This window comes from Podarcis muralis, chromosome 4, assembly GCF_964188315.1.
Source record: "Podarcis muralis chromosome 4, rPodMur119.hap1.1, whole genome shotgun sequence".
NCBI classification, from domain to species: Eukaryota; Metazoa; Chordata; class Lepidosauria; order Squamata; family Lacertidae; genus Podarcis; species Podarcis muralis.
Genome location: NC_135658.1, coordinates 594,806 through 617,312, shown reverse-complemented (window position 1 = coordinate 617,312; position 22,507 = coordinate 594,806). Strand labels below are relative to the sequence as shown.

The window sequence follows — 22,507 nt, the reverse complement described above, 5'->3', positions numbered from 1 at the left end:
GTGACAACCACCTTGGGGTCTTATTTTCAAGTAGGTCCTTATATCTTGTCCAGACATTAAACAATGCTTTCCTGACAATGTGGTTTTTAAATGCTTTATGTGCTTTGACCTTATCATACATAGTAAAGTTTAAGGTCTGGCAGGGCAAATCCACCTCTTTCTTTTGCATCAGTTAGTATTTTAAATTTTATTCTGGGCTTCTTGCCCTGCCAGACAAATCTAGAAATATCTCTCTGCCACTTCTTGAAACAGTCCATTTTGTCCAAAATTTGCAGTGTTGAGATTGAGAATTTTTTAGAAACAAATGGATTACAAAAAATATCTCAAGAGAACAAATTAATATTGAATGAAAACAATTCTGAACAGGAGGTTGAAGGTGCTATAAAGAATTTGCAACTAGGCAAGTCTCCAGGCCCAGATGGGCTATCCTCCAAATACTACAAAGTTTTGAAAGACTATTTAACCCAATCGTTAATGGAGGTTTGTAATGAAATTATGGAGGGAAAAAGAACGCCGGAATCATGGAAAGAGGCCTATATCACACTCATACCGAAAAATGAGTCTGAAAAGACACAACTTAAGAACTACCGCCCCATATCCCTACTTAATGTGGATTACAAAATTTTTGCTGACATTTTGGCCAAAAGACTGAAAAAAGCTTTAGTTGGAATGATACACAAAGACCAAGCCGGCTTTCTTCCAGGCAGATATATGTCAAATAATACGAGGAACTTGATTGACATTTTGGAAAAACTGCAAGTTAATATTAACACAAAAGCTGTTTTGATATTTATTGATGCGGAGAAAGCCTTTGATAATATCTCTTGGAGTTTCATGAGGAAAAACTTGCAAGGGATGGGGGTGGGAGAAAGGTTTGGAAACGGTATAGGTGCGATTTATTCAGAACAAAAGGCAAAATTAATAGTAAATAATGCAGTTACAGAAGAAGTTAAGATAGAGAAAGGGACACGACAAGGCTGCCCAATTTCCCCTCTGCTTTTTATTTCATTCCTGGAGGTCTTGCTGAATATGATTGGAAGGGACCAACAGATTCAGGGTATACAGGTCGGAGTTAAACAATATAAACTTAAAGCATATGCAGATGACCTAGTATTGACATTACAGGAGCCAATTCCCAGTACTAATAGAGCTTTGGAAATAATACAAGAATTTGGTCAGGTGGCAGGTTTTAAATTGAATAAATCGAAAACTATGGTCTTGGAGAAGAACTTAACATCGATTGAGAAGGAAAGGTTTCAGGGAGAAACAGGTTTATCATTGGTGAAAAAAGTGAAATACCTAGGGGTGAATATGACTTCAAAAAATGCTAATCTATTTAAAGATAACTATGAGAAGTGTTGGTCAGAAGTGAAAAAAGATCTTGAAATTTGGACAAATTTGAAGCTTTCCTTATTGGGTAGAATTGCGGTTATTAAAATGAATGTATTGCCAAGAATGTTATTTTTGTTTCAGACGTTACAAATCATTGACAAGATGGACTATTTCAAGAAGTGGCAAAAAAAAATTTCTAGATTTGTCTGGCAGGGCAAAAAGCCCAGAATAAAATACAAAATACTTACTGATACTAAGAACAGAGGGGGGTTTGCCCTGCCGGACTTTAAGTTATATTATGAAGCAGCAGCTTTCTGCTGGCTGAAGGAATGGCTACTTCTTGAGAACACTGACATTTTGGATCTAGAGGCTTTCAATAATGCTTTTGGGTGGCATGCATATCTGTGGTATGATAAGGTTAAAGCTCATAAAGGTTTTAAAAATCATATTGTCAGGAAAGCACTATTTAATGTCTGGACCAGGTACAAAGATTTGTTGGAAAGTAAGACTCCTAGGTGGTTGTCGCCAATGGAGGCTAAAGCTGTGAAAAAGCTCAATATGGAATCTAAATGGCCGAGATATTCGAAAATTTTGGAACAAGAAGGGGACAAGTTGAAATTGCAGAGTTATGAGAAACTTAAGAATAAGGTGCAGGATTGGTTACACTTTTTCCAAGTAAGAGAGGCCTATAATTTGGACAGGAAAAATGGCTTCCAGGCGGAAAAATCAAAGTTGGAAACAGAACTGTTAGAACCCAATGCTAAGATATTGTCGAGAATGTATGATTTGCTGTTGAAATGGAATACTGAGGATGAAACGGTTAAATCGGCTATGATAAAATGGGCACAAGACATTGGTCATAATATTTTGTTTGCTGACTGGGAACAGTTGTGGACCACAGGTGTGAAATTTACGGCATGTAATGCCTTAAGAGAAAATATTATGAAAATGATTTATAGGTGGTACATGACACCAGTCAAGCTTGCAAAGATTTATCATTTGCCTGATAACAAGTGTTGGAAATGTAAAGAAACTGAAGGAACATTCTTTCACCTTTGGTGGACGTGCCCAAGGATTAAGGCGTTCTGGGAAATGATCTATAATGAACTGAAAAAGGTATTTAAGTATACTTTTCTGAAGAAACCAGAGGCCTTCCTCCTGGGCATAGTCAGCCAATTGGTGTCAAAGAAGGATAGAACCTTTTTTATGTATGCCACAACAGCAGCAAGAATACTTATTGCAAAGCATTGGAAGACGCAAGATCTACCCACCTTGGAAGAATGGCAGATGCAAGTAATAGACTATATGGAACTGGCAGAAATGACCGGCAGAATCCGAGATCAAGGAGAGGAGCAGGTGGAAGAGGACTGGAAGAATTTTAAAGTTTATCTACAAAAATACTGTAAAATTTATGAATGTTGAGGGCTCTGAAAATGAAATGAAGGGGTTTCTAGCGATTAAGATAAATAAGACCATAAAGGGAGGGATAAAGGTTTAAGATAAATAATGAATGATCTTGCTGAACTAAATTTTAAAGTAGAATACAAGAAGGGAAAGCGGGTGGAAGTAAAGAGAATAAGGTTTTGAAAGTTACCAATATGAAAGAGTGTTCTTTTTTATGCTAAATTTTTCTCTTCTTCTTTTTTCTGTTTTTCTGTTTGGATTTTTGATGTTTGTTGTCTGTTCTTTGTGATTTTCATTGATCATTGATGGTTGTTAATTTTTTTTGGAAAAAATAAAATATTATTTAAAAAACCCCAAAATTTGCAGTGTTTGAAACAAGAACAACATTATTGGCAATACATTCATTTTTATCACAGCAATACGGCCTAGCAATGAAAACTTCAAATTTGACCATATTTCTAAATCTTTTTTCACTTCCGTCCAGCATTTTTCATAGGACATAACACCGGTTCTGAGAGATCTGCATTGGCTCCCAGTATGTTTCCGAGCACAATTCAAAGTGTTGGTGCTGACCTTTAAAGCCCTAAACGGCCTCAGTCCAGTACACCTGAAGGAGCGTCTCCAACCCCATCATCCAGCCCGGACACTGAGGTCCAGCGCCGAGGGCCTTCTGGCGGTTCACTCCCTGCGAGAAGTGAGGCTACAGGGAACCAGACAGAGGGCCTTCTCGGTAGTGGCACCCGCCCTGTGGAACGCCCTCCCTTCAGATGTCAAAGAGATCAACTACCTGACATTCAGAAGACATCTGAAGGCAGCCCTGTTCAGGGAAGTTTTTAATATGTACCGCTGTACTGTTTTTAACACTTGATTGAGAGCCGCCCGTAGTGGCTGGGGAAACTCAGCCAGATGTGTGGGGTATAAATAATAAATTATTATTATTATTATTATTATTATTATTATTATTATTATTATTATTATTATTATTCAAGGTGGACCCCCGCCAATATTTTAATCAAGTTGGCACCACTGGGTCGGATGGTATACAAATTAAATAATTACATAAATCGCCTTCCTTTGCACATGTTCCAGCTTGCAAATATCCTTATTTATTATCATTTTTAATATTTATGTGCCCTCCATCTGAAGATTTCACAACAGAAACATACAAGATGAAAGGATGGCTTTCTCAAAAACAAGTCCAGCCAGAGAAATCTCTCCTCCCCTTTTTTGGATGGAGTTACAAACTTTGTTGTTCAGGGAACAGCTGTGGAAATAGTGTGTCTTGATTTCAGTAAGGCTTTTTAAAAATATATAATTTTTATTGAAAATTTAAATAAAACACATTATCCAAAAACATATCATCCTTGAGACTTCCGGAGGCGGCGTGAAACAGGCAATGGCGGTCCTCTTTAGTCTCTGAAGAGGGGCTCCGCAGGAAAGGATCGTTCGCTACGGCACAGCGACGATCCACTAAGAAAAACCACGAGCAGAGTGAGCTCGTGGCCGTGGGACTCGGCGGGCACCTAGAGCGACCCCCAAAACGAAGAAGGGACCCCGTAAGGGGCTCCGGAAGCGCGGAGGGGAAGCGGTGCTGTGAGTTCATCACTCTTTCTGCGGGAGCGAAGCCGCGCGGCTGCTGCTGATGAGCGCCGACCTTTCTTCCTTAAACATTGGGCTCTAAATCATCTACTCGTGAGTAAGAATTACTCTATCTTGGAATTATAAATTTTAAATTTGGCTGAAAGCGGGAGACGAAAAAAAGGAAGTCCGTCTCCCGGCAAGGCTTAAAGATCAAAGGCAAAGGAACTGACAAGCTGGAAGCAGTAGAAAGGGATTATAAAACGGGAAGCATCATGCGTCTGGCAGATCTGACGGTTGAAACAAAAGGCAAGTTTTTCTTTCTTCTTTATGTTATTGTGTTGATGCAACTGGGAACCTTCTCCTTTTGTGGACTTTAAAAACTTTAAAACCCAGCCTCGGGATGGCAGGGGAAAAGAACATTCATTGCGGATACAATTTATAAAGCTGAAATAGATACATAGAGGCACCATTGGAAGATACTATCAGGTAACTGTATCTTGTACCTCTGGATGTGGCTATTTGTGGCAACTTTGAAAGGGCTCTGCAAGTGGAAAAACTTTTTAAGGATTTTTGTTAAACTACTCAGCTGCAGGAATTTTAATGGCGTTTAAAACTTTCTTCCTTCTTCCATGAACTGCAATAATACTCCCTCTAGTGGAGATTGGGATTTACAAATTCCTGGGAACTAACTTTGTTTTGACTCTCTGCTGCTACTATCTACACTGAGGACTGTTCTTCCCATGGAACATTTGACAATTTGACCTTGACTCATAGACAGGTGTGGAATGAGTGGCCCTCCGAAAACAAGATCTGCAAAAGCAAAAGCAGGGAAAGGCCAACTTGTGCAAACAACTCTGACTTCTCAGTCACGTAGATCATCAGTCCCTGCTGTATTAAAGGGAATTGAACCTCCAACAACAGATGAATTAAAGGGAATTGAACCTCCAACAACAGCTGAATTAAAGGAAGCTGAACAGCCAACAATAGAGGATATGGCTGCAGGGGGATCTGACACTCTTCTAAAGGAAATGCTACAACAATTTGCAATTTTAAATAAGAAGGTGGATGACCAAACAGCAAAAATCGACTTAGCCACATCCTCTATTACAAAATTATCTGAACAAGTGGCACAGCATTCACAAGCAATTGGGAATTTAAAAGACGCCACTGCTGAGAACCGGAAATTGGCTGAAGCTGCGAATGAAAAAGCCGACCAAGCAAATCAAAAAGTGGAGGAATTGAAAGGAGAGGTAAGGCCACTACACAAACACATTGGCGACCAGCAGGCCTACCTGTCTATGGTGGAATTGAGAAATCGAGAAAATAATTTAAGATTACGCTCTATCCCAGAGCTTGAGAAAGAAGATTTGACCAGTTATTTGACAGCAGAATTTTCGAAATTCTGGGGTATAAAGGAGGACGAAGACTTTAAAATAACAACTGCATTTAGATTGGGAAGAGTTGTTAAGAAGGACAGACCCAGAGACTGTTTGATCATTTTAAGGAACAAACAGGAGAGAGACAAAATACTTGACCTTCATTTTAATAAATCACTTGAGATCCAGGACAGAAAAGCGGAAATCTACAAGGATATACCGAAACAATTATTGGATCTCAGATCTATCTATACCGACCTAGCAAGACTTTTGAGAAGCAACGGGATACCCTACAGGTGGGAGTTTCCACAAGGTCTATCATTCAACTACAACGGAAAGAAGGTTAGAATCAAAACAAAAGAGGATAATCAGAAGTTCCTGCACGACCACGGAGAGGATCTTCAGAAGGGAACAGCAGTCCCTTGGCCTCCGCCACAGCCTGGATTAGAACCAACACCATCTCCCGCGGACCCGGACAAAAAAGAGGACACCCCATAAAGTGCAACAACAGATTGATACAGGATGTCTCTGCAGCTGTATAGTTGGAACATTAATGGGGCAAATTCCCCGGAAAAACGAAAAAGGATTTTCCATATTTTGAAAAAGGAACATCTGGATATAATTTGTTTGCAAGAAACGCACGTGACTAGGCTCCACAGGAAAGTGTTAATCAACAAAAGACTAGGCCAAGAATTTATCTCATCAGATAAAGTAAAAAAGAGAGGCTTGGTGATCTACACAAAGGAGAACCTAGCACCGAAATTTTTGTTTAAAGATGAACAAGGAAGAATCCTGGCAATTGAAATACAAACTCAAGGAGAAAAAGTTTTGATACTAGGAATCTATGCACCAAATGAGGGGAAATCAGAATTTTATAAGAAGCTACATGAGACATTACTGGACTATCTGGACTATTCGAACATCATTATGATGGGAGATATGAATGGGGTGGTCTCTACCTTGATGGATAAGTCACAAAATCAAAATTTAACCAAGGATGGCAGACTACCGAAAACCTTTTTTGAGCTGGCAGACAATATGGATTTGATTGATATTTGGCGGACAAGGAACCCCCTAGGTAGAGAGGGAACTTTCTTCTCTGAGGCCCATTTGTCATGGACAAGAATCGACCAAATTTGGACAACTAGAGGGCTGGCACCAAAGACTACAAGAGTGGAAATCTGCCCAAAGACTTGCTCCGACCACAACGCCCTGAAAATGGAAGTGAGACTTACCCCACCCGGTTCCTTTAGATGGAAAATGAATGACATCCTGTTTAGAGATCAAGAGATTGTAAAGAAGGCCCAAAAAACTTTAAAGGACTATTTTGAAATCAATTTGAACACTTCGGTGGAAAAAAGAACGATCTGGGACGCAAGTAAAGCTGTAATGAGAGGGTTTCTGATACAACAAAATACGATTAAGAAAAAACTCTGGAATGGAAAAAAGGATAAAATATTAGAGAAGATAAGAGATGGAGAGAAAAGATTGAGATCTAAACCAAAATCAAAAGAGATCCTGCGAGAAATTAAATTCCACCAGGCACAATATATGAAACTGATAAATCAAGAAGTGGAATGGAAAATTAAACAAATGAGACAAAGATCTTTTGAATCAGCGAATAAATGTGGGAAACTGCTGGCATGGCAGTTGAAAAAAAGACAGAAACTGAATTATGTTACCAATCTAGAGGTGGAAGGGAAAAATATCCAGAAACCAGGTGAAATTAGAAAGTGTTTCCAGAAATACTTTAAAAAGTTGTATACAGAAGGGCCTGAGGAAGTGTCTGAGATGGAACAGTTTTTGAAACTCAATGGTTTACCAGAATTATCTCAGGAGAAGAGATCAATTCTGAATTGCAAAATAACACAACAGGAAATTGAGGATGCCATTCAGAATATGCAGCTGGGCAAGTCTCCAGGCCCGGATGGGCTTACCTCCAAGTATTATAAGACATTAAAAGACTACTTGATACAACCACTAATGGAGGTTTGTAATCAGATCATGGGGGGAGGAAGGGCACCGGAAACGTGGAAAGAAGCTTTCATCACATTGATACCCAAAGTCGAAACTGAAAAGACTCAACCGTCCCATCTCACTCCTAAATGTGGATTACAAAATATTTGCAGACATTTTGGCAAGTAGATTGAAAAAGGTTTTGAACGAAGTAATTCATAAGGACCAAGCAGGCTTTCTCCCTGGTAGGCATTTGTTTGATAACACCAGGAATATTATAGATATTCTGGAACTTTTACAAACAAATATTAACACTAAAGCAGTGTTAATTTTTATTGACGCAGAGAAGGCCTTCGACAATATTTCTTGGAAATTTATGAAGAAAAACTTGGAAGGGATGGGAGTGGGACGGGGGTTTGAAAATGGTATAGAAGCAATTTACTCAGAACAAAAAGCTAAGTTGATAGTGAACAATGTGGTGACAGAAGAGTTCCATATTGAAAAAGGAACACGCCAGGGGTGCCCCCTATCCCCCCTATTATTTATATCAGTCCTGGAGGTGCTACTGAACATGATTAGGAGGGACCAGCAAATACAAGGGATACAGGTCGGAGTGAAACAATATAAACTGAAAGCATTTGCAGATGACTTAGTTTTAACATTACAGGAGCCAGAATCTAGTACAAAAAGAGTTTTAGAACTGATTCAAGAATTTGGTCGGGTGGCAGGCTTTAAGTTGAATAAACAAAAAACTAAAGTTTTGGGGAAAAACTTGACATCTTCAGAAACAGAGGGGTTTCAGAAGGAAACAGAACTAACTGTGGTTAAAAAAGTGAAATACCTGGGGGTCAACTTGTCTTCCAAAAATTTGAACTTATTTAAAGACAACTACGAAAAATGTTGGTCAGAAGTTAAAAAAGACCTAGAAATCTGGTCAAGACTGAAACTTTCCTTGTTAGGCCGAATAGCAGCTATAAAGATGAACGTTTTGCCAAAAATGTTGTTTCTGTTTCAAGCCTTGCAGATCGTGGACAGAGTGGAATGCTTTGGAAAGTGGCAGAAGGATATTTCGAAGTTTGTTTGGCAGGGCAAAAAGCCCCGAATTAAGTTTAAAATATTAACTGATGCAAAAGAAAGAGGGGGGTTTGCCCTGCCGGACTTAAGGTTATACTACGAAGCTGCAGCCTTCTGCTGGATGAAAGATTGGATTTTGTTAGAAAACACTGATGTCCTAGATCTGGAAGGCTTTAATAATTCGCTAGGTTGGCATGCGTACTTGTGGTATGACAAGGTGAAAACACATAAAATGTTCAAAAACCATATTGTCAGAAAAGCAATATTTATGGTCTGGACAAAATATAAAGACTTACTTGAAAGCAAGACTCCGAGGTGGTTATCACCAGTGGAGGCCAAGGCGTGGAAAAAACCCAATATGGAGGCCGGCTGGCCGAAATATTGGGAATTAATAGAAAAAATTGGAGACAATTGGAGGTTGCAGAGCTTTGAAAAACTAAAGGATAAGGTGCGAGATTGGTTTCATTATGCCCAAATTAATGAGGTTTTTAAGTTGGACAAAAAAACAGGATTCCAGGTGGAAAAATCGAAACTTGAGACAGAGCTGTTAGAACCAAAGACCAAGGTACTATCGAGAATGTATAACTTGCTGCTTAAATGGAATACTCAGGATGAGACAGTTAAATCAGCCATGATAAAGTGGGCTCAAGACATTGGGTACAATATTATGTTTGAAGACTGGGAAAGGTTATGGACCACCGGTATGAAATTCACGGCATGTAATGCCTTGAAGGAAAACATTATGAAAATGGTATACAGGTGGTACATGACCCCAGTCAAGCTTGCTAAGATATACCATTTGTCTGATAACAAATGTTGGAAGTGTAAGGAGGCTGAAGGAACATTCTTTCACCTTTGGTGGACCTGTCCAAGAGTGAAGGCCTTCTGGGAGATGATCTATAACGAGTTAAAAAAGGTGTTTAAGTACACCTTTCTTAAGAAACCGGAGGCCTTCCTCTTGGGCATTATGGACCAAAAGGTGTCAAAGAAGGATAGAACGTTTTTTATGTATGCAACCACAGCAGCAAGAATTCTTATCGCCAAACACTGGAAGACTCAAGATTTGCCCACACTGGAAGAGTGGCAAACGCAATTGATTGACTATATGGAGTTGGCCGAGATGACTGCCAGGATCCGAGATCTGGGAGAAGAAGCGATGGAGGAGGATTGGAAGAAATTTAAGGACTATTTGCAAAAATTTTATAAGTTATATGAACTATAAGGTGCCGCATGATTTGGAATGTTAGCCCCAGCAAGGAAAGTGGAATTTATATGAAATTGGATAATATTATTGAAAGAATCAAAGTTTAAATGGTCAAAAATGATAATATGTTTTGTTTTTAGAGTAAATGGATAATAAGGGATTTAAACTTAAATTGCAATTGAAAGTACAAAAGAAACACATGAAACAAGGTTATAATTTGCTGATAAATTTATTGCTGGGAATGCACTGTGAGGGAGACGTGGGGAAGTTCGATGGAAAATTGAAGTAAGTTGTTGAAACGTTATGGTTTTTTCCTTTTTCTTCTTTTTTCTCTTTTTTTTAATTTCTTTTGCTTCGTTTGTAACTGGAAAAAATGCAATAAAAAATTATTATAAAAAAAACCCAAAACATATCATCCTTTATTTTTCCCCATTTTTCCTCCCTCCTCCCACCCAACCCCACCTCACCCCTCACTTCTCTCAGTTCCAATCTTTCATTTCTCTGTAAATGCTATTCTCTGCATGTTACCAAGTTGTATAGATCCTTAAATTGTTTAACTGATTATTGTCAATAAAAAACCCTAACCCAATTCACTTTGTTGCATCTTCAAATATTTTGTAAAGGGTTCCCATTCCTCTTTAAAATCACAGTTATCCTTGTCCCGTAGCTTATGTGTCAATTTTGCCAGTTCTGCATAGTCCGTCAGTTTTTCTTGCCATGATTCTTTAGTTGGAATTTCTTCAGTCTTCCATCCTTGTGCTATTAGGACTCTCGCAGACATGAAGATGTTTTCCAGCTTTTTTGGCAAGTCTTTCCCTACAATCCCTAACAAAAATGCTTCAGGTTTTTAACAAATGTTAGATGGAACATTTTATTCAATTTGTTGTATATCATTTCCCAAAATTTTTACTGGTAAATTACATTACAATCCCACCACTTATGATAAGATGTCCCCTCCTTTTCCTTACACTTCCAACATATAGTTGAACTAGTTTTGTACATTTCCCTAACTGCACTGTTGTCGTGTACCATCTGTACATCATCTTCATGTAATTCTCCTTCAACAGGGAACAGTCTTTAAATTTTAAATCAGTTTTCCATAATTTTTCCCAATCTTCCATCATAACGTTGTGACCTACATCTTGTGCCCATTCATGACTGATTTTACCTCTTCATCTTTCATCTCCCATTCTAATAGTATGCTGTATGCGGCCTTCAGTAGTTTCACTTTCCCTTCAATCACTTCCGTTTGAAACCTAAATCTTGTGTAGCTAAATCCTTTCTTACTGTCTTCTTTATAGGTTTCATATAATTGTTGATAGTGCAAGCAACTCTGAAAGTGATATTTGATCTCATCGTAATGTCTTAATTTCCATTTTCCATCGTGGTCCTTTAATAAATCAACATATGTGAGCCATTTCCCTTTCTTTCCAAGTGGTTTAAGCAGTAATGCTTCATTTGGTGAAAGCCACCACAGGGTCTTTTGTTCCAAGAAATCTTTGTTTCTCTGCCATACTCTCATTAATAATTTTCTAATTATATGGTTATAAAAACTTCTATGAACCTTTCCTTTCCCATACCATAGATATGCATGCCAGCCAAATCTGTTATCATGTCCTTCTAATTCTAATGCCTCTTGCTTATCCAATCTCATCCAGTCCCTGATCCATACCAAACAAGCAGATTCATAATACAATTTAAGGTCTGGGAGGGCAAACCCGCCTCTATCTTTTATGTCTGTATTTTATGTTTTATCCTTGGCCATTTGCCCCCCCCCACCCCGAGATAAATTTTGAAATATCTTTCTGCCATTTTTTTAAAATATTCATCTTTCAGGATGACTGGTATTGATTGAAAAACAAATAGCATTTTTGGCAACATATTCATTTTGATCGCCGATATTTTTCCTAACAATGAAAGATTCATTCTGCTCCATATTTCTAAATTTCTTTTTACCTCGAGCCAAATTCTTTCATAATTCTTTTTAAACAGGTTTACATTTCTTGATGTTAACCAAATCCTTAAATATTTCACCTTTTTATGGGCTTCAATCTCAATACTTTGCTCTAATTCTTCCCCCCCTCTTCTTTTAAATTTTTAACTAATAGTTTAGTTTTATTCCTATTTAACTTAAATCCTGCCACTTCCCCAAATTTCTGAATTACTCCAAAAGAAGTAGTGTTATTGTCAGGAGTGCGTGCCGGAGCCAGGCCCTGGGACCGGTAGGGCTTTGCAGGACCGGGGCTTTCCTAAGTTTGTTCTGAAGAGGCAAGGCACGGCTGCACAGGTGAGGCTGATTGGTAACTCACAGCAGCTGGTGGCAAGAAAGAGCCGGAAAGGGATATAAGGTCAGCCTTTCCCTTTGGCTCTTTGACACAGCAAAACATTTCCTTCTTCACTCCTGGTTTCCTGACCCTCAGACCCTTGGCTTCTTGACTCCTGGCTTTTGGATTCCCATTCCTGCTCCCACCCCATATAATTGATTGATATTGCGTGCTACATTGATGTGCTACATGCTAATCTTTATTTCTCAACTATACCGAGGACACACAAACATGCACCTTGCCTCTGTGAGAGCAGAGAAGAAACTTACTCTCGACACAAAGAAACCGAGAGAACACTGAAAAACAGGAAGCCAGTGTATGTCCCATCCAGTCTCCCATTCCCGTGGGAACCCAACAGGAACTTGGACTGTGGAATGTAAAGAAGGTCTTGTGACTGCAGTTGCTGCTCAGTGAGGGAAATAGAAACCAATACATGGGGCCCTTCGAAGCTTTGTCAGCCAGTGCTGGCTGATGTTCCCCACCTGTGAGACAGACTTCCCCACCCCACGGAGCCGCGTATGCTTTATGGTCAGCCTCTTCGTGGGCCCGGCACTTTCTTGGGTCTCTCCGTACCTTGAGGCCAGCGACCATCTGCTGGGGAATTTGGACGACTTCATTGCCACCCTGGAGGGCACGTTCCGGGAGCTGAATCGCGCCCTGGCGGCTGAGATGGCCCTGCAGAACCTCCGGCAGGGGGCTCGCCCAGTTACCGAGTCCACCGCAGAGCTCCCTTGGTGGGCTGCGGACACCCTGCTATGTAGCTGCCTGACGGTTCCACTTCCATCAGGGCCTTCATCCCTGCCATAAGGATCAACTGGAGTGGGTGACCCCCCCTCACCATTTCAGTGGTGGGTCTGGAGGGGACCCCCCTCGCATCAGGACCCATTACCCGTGAGCCCTGTCCACTGGCCAGGTTAGTGGCACCCCTGCATCAGGAACTGTTAACGTTTCAACTAGTCCAGACGCCACATTTCCCTGTGGTCCATGGAAGCCTCTGCTTGGTCCGACATGACCCCGCCATTTCCTGGGTGCAGTGGATGTTGTGTTTCTCATCGTCTTTCTGCCACGACGTCTGTGCCCAACCCCCGTGTTGCCGTCGGCACCTGGGAAGCCTCACCAGCCGGCCCTCAGTTCTTCCGCTTTGCAGGGTGCTGCCCCAGACGGGGCAGGGTTACCGGATGTCGGCCTCATCCTGGAGCCCTACCAGGATTTGGTGGGTGTGTCTGAGAAAAAGGGGGCTGAGGCTTTGCCACCCCATCGGACTTACGATTGTCCTATTGACTTGCAGCCAGGAGCAGAGAGTCCTTGTCGGCCCCTGAACTTGGGGCCCTCCGAGAGTACTTAGATGACAACCTGGCCAGGTGGTTCATTCACCCCTCTACTTCCCCTCCTGGCCCCCCTCCCCCACCTGCATGTTTTCCGGCTGCCTGCGTGTCCCTAGAATGCTTCCCTGGACGCAGCAGCACCAGAGCACGGAGAGGAGGAGGAGGCAGCTGTCGGTTGCGCTCCTAGCCGCCGGAAGCTGAGCCGGGTGGGCTGGAGCCTGCGCGCAGTGTGACTTGCAGCCAGGAGCAGAGAGTCCTTTCGGCCGCATTTATGCCTTGTCGGCCCCTGAACTTGGGGCTCTCCGAGAGTACTTAGATGACAACCTTGCCAGGGGGTTCGTTCGCCCCTCTACTTCCCCTGCTGGCCCCCCTCCCCCACCTGCATGTTTTCCGGCTGCCTGCGCATCCCTAAAATGCTTCCCTAGAATGCACATCCCTAGAATGCTTCCCTGGACGCAGCAGCACCGGAGCACGGAGGGGAGGCGGAGGAGGCAGCTGTCAGTTGCGCTCCTAGGCGCAGGAAGCTGAGCTGGGTGGGCTGGAGCCTGCGCACAGGACACGATCCTTTCCGCTCTGCTTGCCAGGAGGGCAGGGGATTTCCCTGCTCTTTCTTGCATTCGTCTGCCACCAATCTCCTTGCTTAGCATGTCTGCTTGCTGCGAGGTGACGCTGCTGCAGCCTGCGCTGAGCAACGGAAGGGGAAAGGATCGTGTCTGCCTGCTGATTCCTTCCTAGCTGCGTCACCTCGCACCAAGCAGACACGCTGAGCAAGGGGAATGGGCCATTGCTGGCCCAATCCGAGCAAACACAGCAACCGAAAACAGAAGGGGGTGGGCAGTAAGACCCTGAGGCAGAGGGCAGGAAAGGAATTCACTGCGGCTGTGCACTCCCTGCCAGAAAGGGACAAGAACAAGAAGAGGGGAGCAGCAGCTGACTAACTACCCAGTTAAAACCATACGCAGCAGGAGTCGCAACTGAATCCTTAGGAAGGCGCCACAATAACTAGGCAAGGGGAACAGGGCTGATGAACAGATGGTAGTCTTGGGATGCCATACAGATCGATGCCCACATGTCTCAGGACAGCTACAACATAAAAACAACATAAAAACACAAAATACACATCAGTAACTCAACTCCCCACCACATTTTAAAAGGGCCTTAGATGTCAATCAGGGTGAAAAGATTAATGTCATAAATATATATGCCCCGAACTCGAACAAACTGGAATTCTTTAAGAAACTAGAACAAATACTATTAGAGCTAGAGTACAACAGGACAATATTATTGGGAGACTTTAACGGAGTACCGGCACCAGAAGTTGATAGACAAACAGAAAAGAAAAAACGTAATCAAGGGAAGCTACCAAGATCCTTTAATAATTTAGAAGAAAATCTAGATTTAGTAGATATCTGGAGACACAAACACCCAATGGAGAAGCAATTCACCTTTTTCTCAGAAATACACAAAAGCTGGGGTAGAATTGACCAAATCTGGATCTCAAGAGAACTTACTTTAAGAACTTTAAAATGTGAAATTCAACCAAGAACTCTATCTGACCACAATTCGATATTGTTGGAAATAAAAGGTCCAATACAAGGGAAGTTTAGATGGAGAATGAACGAATATTTATTAGAGAGTGAAGAAGAAATTGAAAAAGCTAAAGTTACCTTAAAAGACTACTTTGATCTGAATCTCAATACAGAATCAAGCATAGAGGTAGTCTGGGATGCTAGCAAGGCAGTATTAAGAGGTTTCTTCATCCAGCAAAATAGTTATAAGAAGAAAATAAGGGAACAAAAGAAAGAAGAAATCCTTAGCCAGATAAGAGAATGTGAGAAAAAAATGATAGCAAATCCGAAAGATGAACAAAACATACAAACTACAAAAATATTACAAACACAATATTCAATGCTGATAAATCATGAAATTGAATGGAAAATTAAGTTAATGAAGCAAAAATATTTTGAATCAGCTAACAAGACAGGTAAACTATTAGCTTGGCAATTGCGAAGAAGGCAAAAACAAAATGTGATAAATAAGATAAAAATAGGAGAAAATTTGATAGAAGACCCAAAAGGAATAGAAAACAACTTTCTCAAATTTTATGAGAAACTGTATAAAAAGGAAGATGAAGATTTAAAACAAATAGAAGAATATTTAGAAGACTGCAGTGGGAAGACTATAACAGAGGAAGAAAGGTGCCAACTAAATAAACCTATAAAAACAGATGAGATCCAGAATGCGATAAGAAAAATGAAACTAGGGAAAGCCCCGGGACCGGATGGACTGTCCGCAAAATATTATAAAGTATTAGAAAACCAACTAACACCAGTGCTTTGTGATACCATGAATAATATATTAAGGGGAGGAAAAATACCAGTCATGGAAAGAGGCTCACATCACTGTGATCCCTAAACCTGACACGGGATAAATTGAACATTAAAAACTACAGGCCTATCTCATTATTAAATAATGACTATAAAATCTTCGCAGAGATAATGGCAAATAGGCTTTAAAAGTGTTTAGTAAATCTAATTCATAAAGACCAAGCAGGATTCCTCCCAAACCGGTTTCTGAAGGATAATGTAAGACATACTATAAATATCATTGAACATCTGGAGTGTAAGAATGAGATACCGGCGACTCTGATCTTTATAGATGCGGAGAAGGCATTCGACAATGTCTCATGGTTGTTCCTATTAAAAAGTATGGAGAAGGCTGGGATAGAAGGCGAATTTATAAATGGAATAAAGGCAGTATATTCGAACCAATTCGCCAAACTGATTATAAATAACAACTTAAGAAATCCATTTAAAATCGAAAAAGGAACAAGACATGGTTGCCCCCTTTCCCCGCTTCTGTTTATCATTGTATTAGAGGTGATTGCGAACAAAATAAGGGCAACTCCAGAGATTCGAGGGATTAAAGTAGGAACGAAAGAATATAAATTAAAAGCCTACGCAGACGACTTGATGCTATCCCTAGAAGAACCGATAAAAAGTCTCAGCAAGGCGCTTGAAATATTAGAATACGGTAAGCTATCCGGCTTTAAATTGAACAAATTAAAAACAAAAATGATGACTAAGAATCTGGGAAAGGAGGAAAGAGAAAAATTGGAGGCTCAGAATGGAATCAAGGTGGCTAAAAAAATAAAATACCTGGGAATCTGGTTAACCACAAAAAATATAAATCTAATTCAAGATAATTACCTGACAACGTGGAAGGAAATTAAGAAAGATTTATATATATGGAACAGAGTCAAACTCTCGTGGATGGGAAGAATGGCAGCAATAAAAATGAACGTACTCCCAAAAATGTTGTTCCTGTTTCAGAACATACCAGTGATTAAGGGTTCCAAAATGTTTAAGGATTGGCAGAAAACCCTTTCGAAGTTTATATGGCAAGGGAAAAGACCGAGAGTCAGATTTAAGTTGCTCACAGATCGAAAAGAAAGAGGGGGATTCTCGGTCCCGAACCTGAAATTATACTTCGAAGCTGACTGCCTTTGCTGGATCAAAGAGTGGATAACTTTAGAAAACACTGACTTATTAAGACCTTGAGGGGTCCAGCAATAGGTTCGGCTGGCATGCCTACTTGTGGGCAAACAAGGAAAAGGTACATAAAGGGTTTTCAAGCCATATTGTTAGAGGACCACTATATGAAGTTTGGGAGAAAAACAAAAAACTTTTAGAACAGAAAACACCTTGGTGGTTATCGCCAAAGGATATTTTAACAATCAAGAGAACAACCCACCAAGTGACAGCCCCAACCACGAGGAAACAACAGCAAACAACTGGACAACGGTACAGAAGAAAAAGAATCAACAGAAGCGGCGCAACAACGCAAACCAATACAGGCAAGCATCATGCTCAGAACCGTCCCGCCGACCATACGACACAAGAAACCAGACCAAGATTAACCAAACCAATTCATCGCAGATGGACAACCCTACTACAACAACCACAGCTGAATGAAGAAACCAGGAAAAAACCACAAACTGAAGGACTGGTGATTCCCCCCCCCTTTCCCCCTCCCCCCCCAAACATAGATTTAGTTAACACCATCAGCATCCCCCCCAACCCCGCACCCCCACAGAAATCCCCACCCCAACACCAGTCCAGACGACCTCAACCACATTCCCCATCACCCACACCTTCAACACCCCCATACTCCATACTAGGGAAAAACAAATCCTCCAACCTTAATAACACAACCCACAATCAGGCTAAAATCTGATACCCAACCAGCACTATGGTGGCACCAGAGCGTACCAACACCCACATCCCCACCCCAACACACCAACAATGTTGCTTATAACACTGGCAACATTGCTTATGAACCTTATACCTGACAGCGACACTACAAAGTCACTTCACACTGTCTCGCTGATCACCCCCTATCGCAAACAACAGGGGGGATGGCCTGTCCTTGAACACGGCCTTCCACACCAGCTGAGACCTAGGACCAACTGGCTAAATGCCAGATGGTCTAAAATACCCCAAACAAACACCTATATGACTACATATAGGAAACTCTCTACAACTTACCCCCTACTCTTTAACCCAAATCTTACTCTAACCCCATTAGCCCCCCACCCACCACACCCTAGGTCAGCGCAACCTCACTGGTTCTTTAAACAACACGAAGAGAGAGACACAAGACAACCCAAACGGGTTGGCAGGGAATCGCCCCACATAATAGATAAGCAAGATGGCTAACCTAAAAGCAATCACATTAAATGTGAGGGGGCTGGGAAACCCCATCAAAAGAAAACGCATCACCTCATACATAAACACCATGAAACCACACATCACCTTCCTACAAGAAATACACAACCCACCCAAAGGCAGCAAACTCCTGAGCGACCCCCGCTTCAGTCAACAGTGGGTCGCACAAGGCTCAGGGAAAGCTCGCGGTGTAGCCATAATACTCAGTAGAGACCTGAACTTCACTGCCACAACAGTCCTCAAGGACAAAAAAGGCAGATTCATTTTCGCTAAAGGGACACTTGATGGCAAAATCAAACTGACAATCGGCTCCATATATGCCCCAAACACGAAACAACTAGAATTCTTCCAGAAGACACTAAACAAATTCTTCTCCTTCTCTGAAGGGGAAGCAATCCTAGGAGGGGACCTCAATCTAAATATGAAAGGTATATCCCTGAAAGATATCCACCCCACAACCCCATGGGCAACCTTCCTCCGAAGGAAACCCCCAACAATTAGGAACTCTTACAAGTTACTAAAAATGCTAAAAAACAGGGGTCTCTACGACATTTGGGGTGAGCAAAACCCGGGAGACATCAGCCATACATTCCAATCGGGACGCCATGATACAGTGTCCAGACTAGACAGCATTCTACTCACACAGGGTCTGATTCCCTCAGTAGAATCAACAAACATAGGTAACATTAAAATCACAGATCACGCCCCAGTAGAAGTCATCATTAAAATAGGAGAAGGAACACAAACCACCCCATCATGGTCCTTCAGCCCCATCCTAACTACAAACAAACAAATTAGAGAGAGTCTCACAAAAACCCTCCAAAACTACTTCAAGGAAAATGATGTAAACAATATAACAACCCCCCTCCTATGGGACGCAATGAAAGCGGTCACCAGAGGAGCTTGCATAAAAGAGAAAACATTCCTTAAAAAACAAACCTCCTCAAAAATTAGCAAAATAGAACAAGACATCACAGCCCTCTCATCACGCTACAAACAAACAGGATCTAAAAAACTCCTCAAACTTATAGAACAAAAAAGGAGAGAACTAGACTCCCTAGAAATTAACAAAACAATGATCAGCATTCTATACTCTAAACAACGCTTCTACGAACATGGAGGGAAAAACTCCAGATTACTAGCAAATAGATGTAGGAAAAAAGCACTCAAAACAAGAATACACTGCATCACCAAAAAAGACGGCAACACAACATTCTCCCCCAAAGAAATAATCTCAGAATTTGCAGAATTTTACTCCAACCTATACACCTCCCATAACCCACCAGAGAAGGAAATCAGAACATTTCTAGCAGGACTGACCATGCCTACCCTAACTGATGAGGAGCGGGAATTCATGGACAGCCCTATCACCCCAGAGGAAATAGATGCAGTCCTCAAAAAACTGAAACCACATAAAGCCCCAGGCCCAGACGGCTTCACAGCAGAATTCTATAGGAAATTTAAAGAACCCTTGATGCCCTACATGACCCGCCTATTCAACGACATCATAAAAGGGGGCCCCATCCCCAAAACCTGGACCCACTCCAAAATAGTCTCCATCCCAAAACCACTAAAAGACAGCCTCAAAGTAGAATCATACCGCCCAATCTCATTAATAAACCAAGACTACAAGATATTCACATCAATCTTGGCCAACCGCCTAAAAATCTTCCTACACAAGTTAATAGCCCCAGACCAGACTGGCTTCGTCCCTGGCCGCAATATAACAGACCCCATCAGGAAACTACTGAACCTGATCGAACACAGCAAGGCAACCAAACTCCCATTGACAATTATGTCCCTAGACATCCTCAAAGCCTTTGATTGCTTAGAGTGGAAATACATATTAGCAGTACTAACCAACATGAAATTTGGCCCCAACTTCCTACAGATCCTCAAACAAATATACTCCCAAGCCTCAGCAAAATGCAGAACTAACAATATGGATTCTAATACTATAGCTATCCAAAGAGGCACAAAACAAGGATGCCCACTGTCTCCCTTCTTATTTATCCTGGCTCTTGAACCCCTAGCAATCCGCATCCGAGCGGCCACAGACATCAAGGGAGTGGAAATAAAAGGCAGAACCTATAAATTAGGGCTCTTTGCAGATGACCTAGTGGTCACAACACCAGACCCCATAAGCACAGCAACCTCCCTAATCGGAGAACTCAACACATTTGCAATGGTGTCGGGCCTACAGGTAAATTTTACAAAGTCAGAAGCTATGTGCTTCAACACCCCTCCTCACACCCAAAAAGAACTCACGAAGGTCACCAAAATAAAACTTTGCCACACCAAGTTCAGATACCTAGGGGTACAAATAACCAGAAACCTCAATAAATTGTACCTCCACAACTACAAGCCCCTGTGGCAACAAATTAACAAAGACCTAAAGAGATGGAATAACATGAATTTCACTCTCTCAGACAAAATAGCCATGATCAAAATGATCACACTCCCAAAACTAACCTACCTATTCCAAACCCTCCCAATCTGGATCCCCTCAACCCAACTTCGCAGTTGGCAGAGAAAACTACACTCTTTCATCTTCTCACATAAAAAACCAAGAATAAGCCCTAAATACCTACACCTCCCCACCTCAGAAGGAGGATGGGGAATCCCCAACATAGAAGCATATTACAACGCCAACCAAATACGCCATATAATCCCATATATACTAGAAGATGAGACAAAACAATGGGTACACCTAGAGAGGGACACAATTGAAAACACCTGCACCACAACATACCCACTCCTCCCAAACAAACTAAAGAAAATTCCCACAACACTTAACAGGTACACACAGACCATGCTCAAAGCATGGAAAACACAAATAGGCAAACTATCCCCAACCCCATCCCCACTAATCCCCCTGGCGTACCACCCATTATTCCACCATGCAGCACAAAACCTCCAAATAAAAACCTGGCGAGCCAAAGGCTTATATCGCCTAATAGACTTTTATAAAAATAACAAACCCCTGTCAACACAAGAAATACAAGACAAACTAGAAGACACCCAAATGCCCTGGTTAACACAACACCAACTACATGCCCTCTTAAACAACCCAACAGTAAAATCAGCAGCAACTAGGCCCCTGACAACCTTCGAAAACCTCCTCCTAACAACAAAGGGAAACGGTAAAGGGACAGTATCCGCAATATACAAAATACTACTCCAAAATCCCGCAAATCCCCTAGACGCAATCAAAAAACAATGGGAGAATGACATAGGCTATGAGATTAACCCCACTCAATGGACCAGAATGTGGTCTAAACCCCCCTTTAAATCCATATCAACGAAAAGAAAAGAACTCACACTGAAACTCACCTACAGGTGGTACCTAACACCAAGGAAACTAGCGCTAATACACCCAGGAACCTCACCAAAATGCTGGAGAGGGTGCACCTCCACAGGCACATACCTCCACATGTGGTGGGAGTGTCCCAAAATCCAACTATTCTGGATGACAACCATACAAGAAATATGTACAATAACTAAGCAAGTAATAGACATCACCCCAGAACTGGCCCTACTAAACATCTTCCAAGACAACAATGCCCATTTACACCACAAAGAACTCATAACCCACCTACTTTCAGCAGCCAGAAACACCATAACCAGACACTGGAGAGACCTGTCAGGAGTAAGCATGGACCAATGGTACCAAACAGTATGGGAAACAGCCCTACTAGAAAAATTAACTAATAAACTGAAACTGACACAGGGACAAACAGAAGAAGACACCTTCACCCCGGTATGGCTCCCCTTTATCACACACACAGCCCAACAGGACAATGACAATAATCCACCAGCAGCATACAAATCAATATGGCTAACCTGATCCAAAACACCCACCCACCTCACTCACACACGAAAACAAAGATCACCACAGCCAACCACAAGCAAACAATCACACCCTAGGCCAACCCCAACCTCTCTCACCACCAAAGGAACACAAGTGAACGACACAAATAACGCTGACACCAAACTCTACACACATTAAACATAATAGAAACACCGCCACCCGACCCCACCCCCATCCATCTTCCCTCTCTCCACCCCCCCTTTTCTTCTCTCTTTCTTTTTTCTTCTCCCCCTAATGCCTCAACAAATGAAATGGATTTGTAAAAATGTCAAAGGGAAAAAACAAACAAAAAACGAGGCACTACACTTCTGTAAAACAAGAAAATCCTTAATA

At 41.6% G+C, this 22,507-nt stretch overlaps 1 protein-coding gene across 10 annotated transcripts in view; it reads right to left on the bottom strand.

Annotated features, from left to right (window-relative positions):
* Positions 1-22,507, bottom strand: part of LOC114589686 (uncharacterized) — a 386,543-nt gene that overhangs the window by 224,648 nt on the left and 139,388 nt on the right. The gene's annotated exons all lie outside the window — the stretch shown is intronic.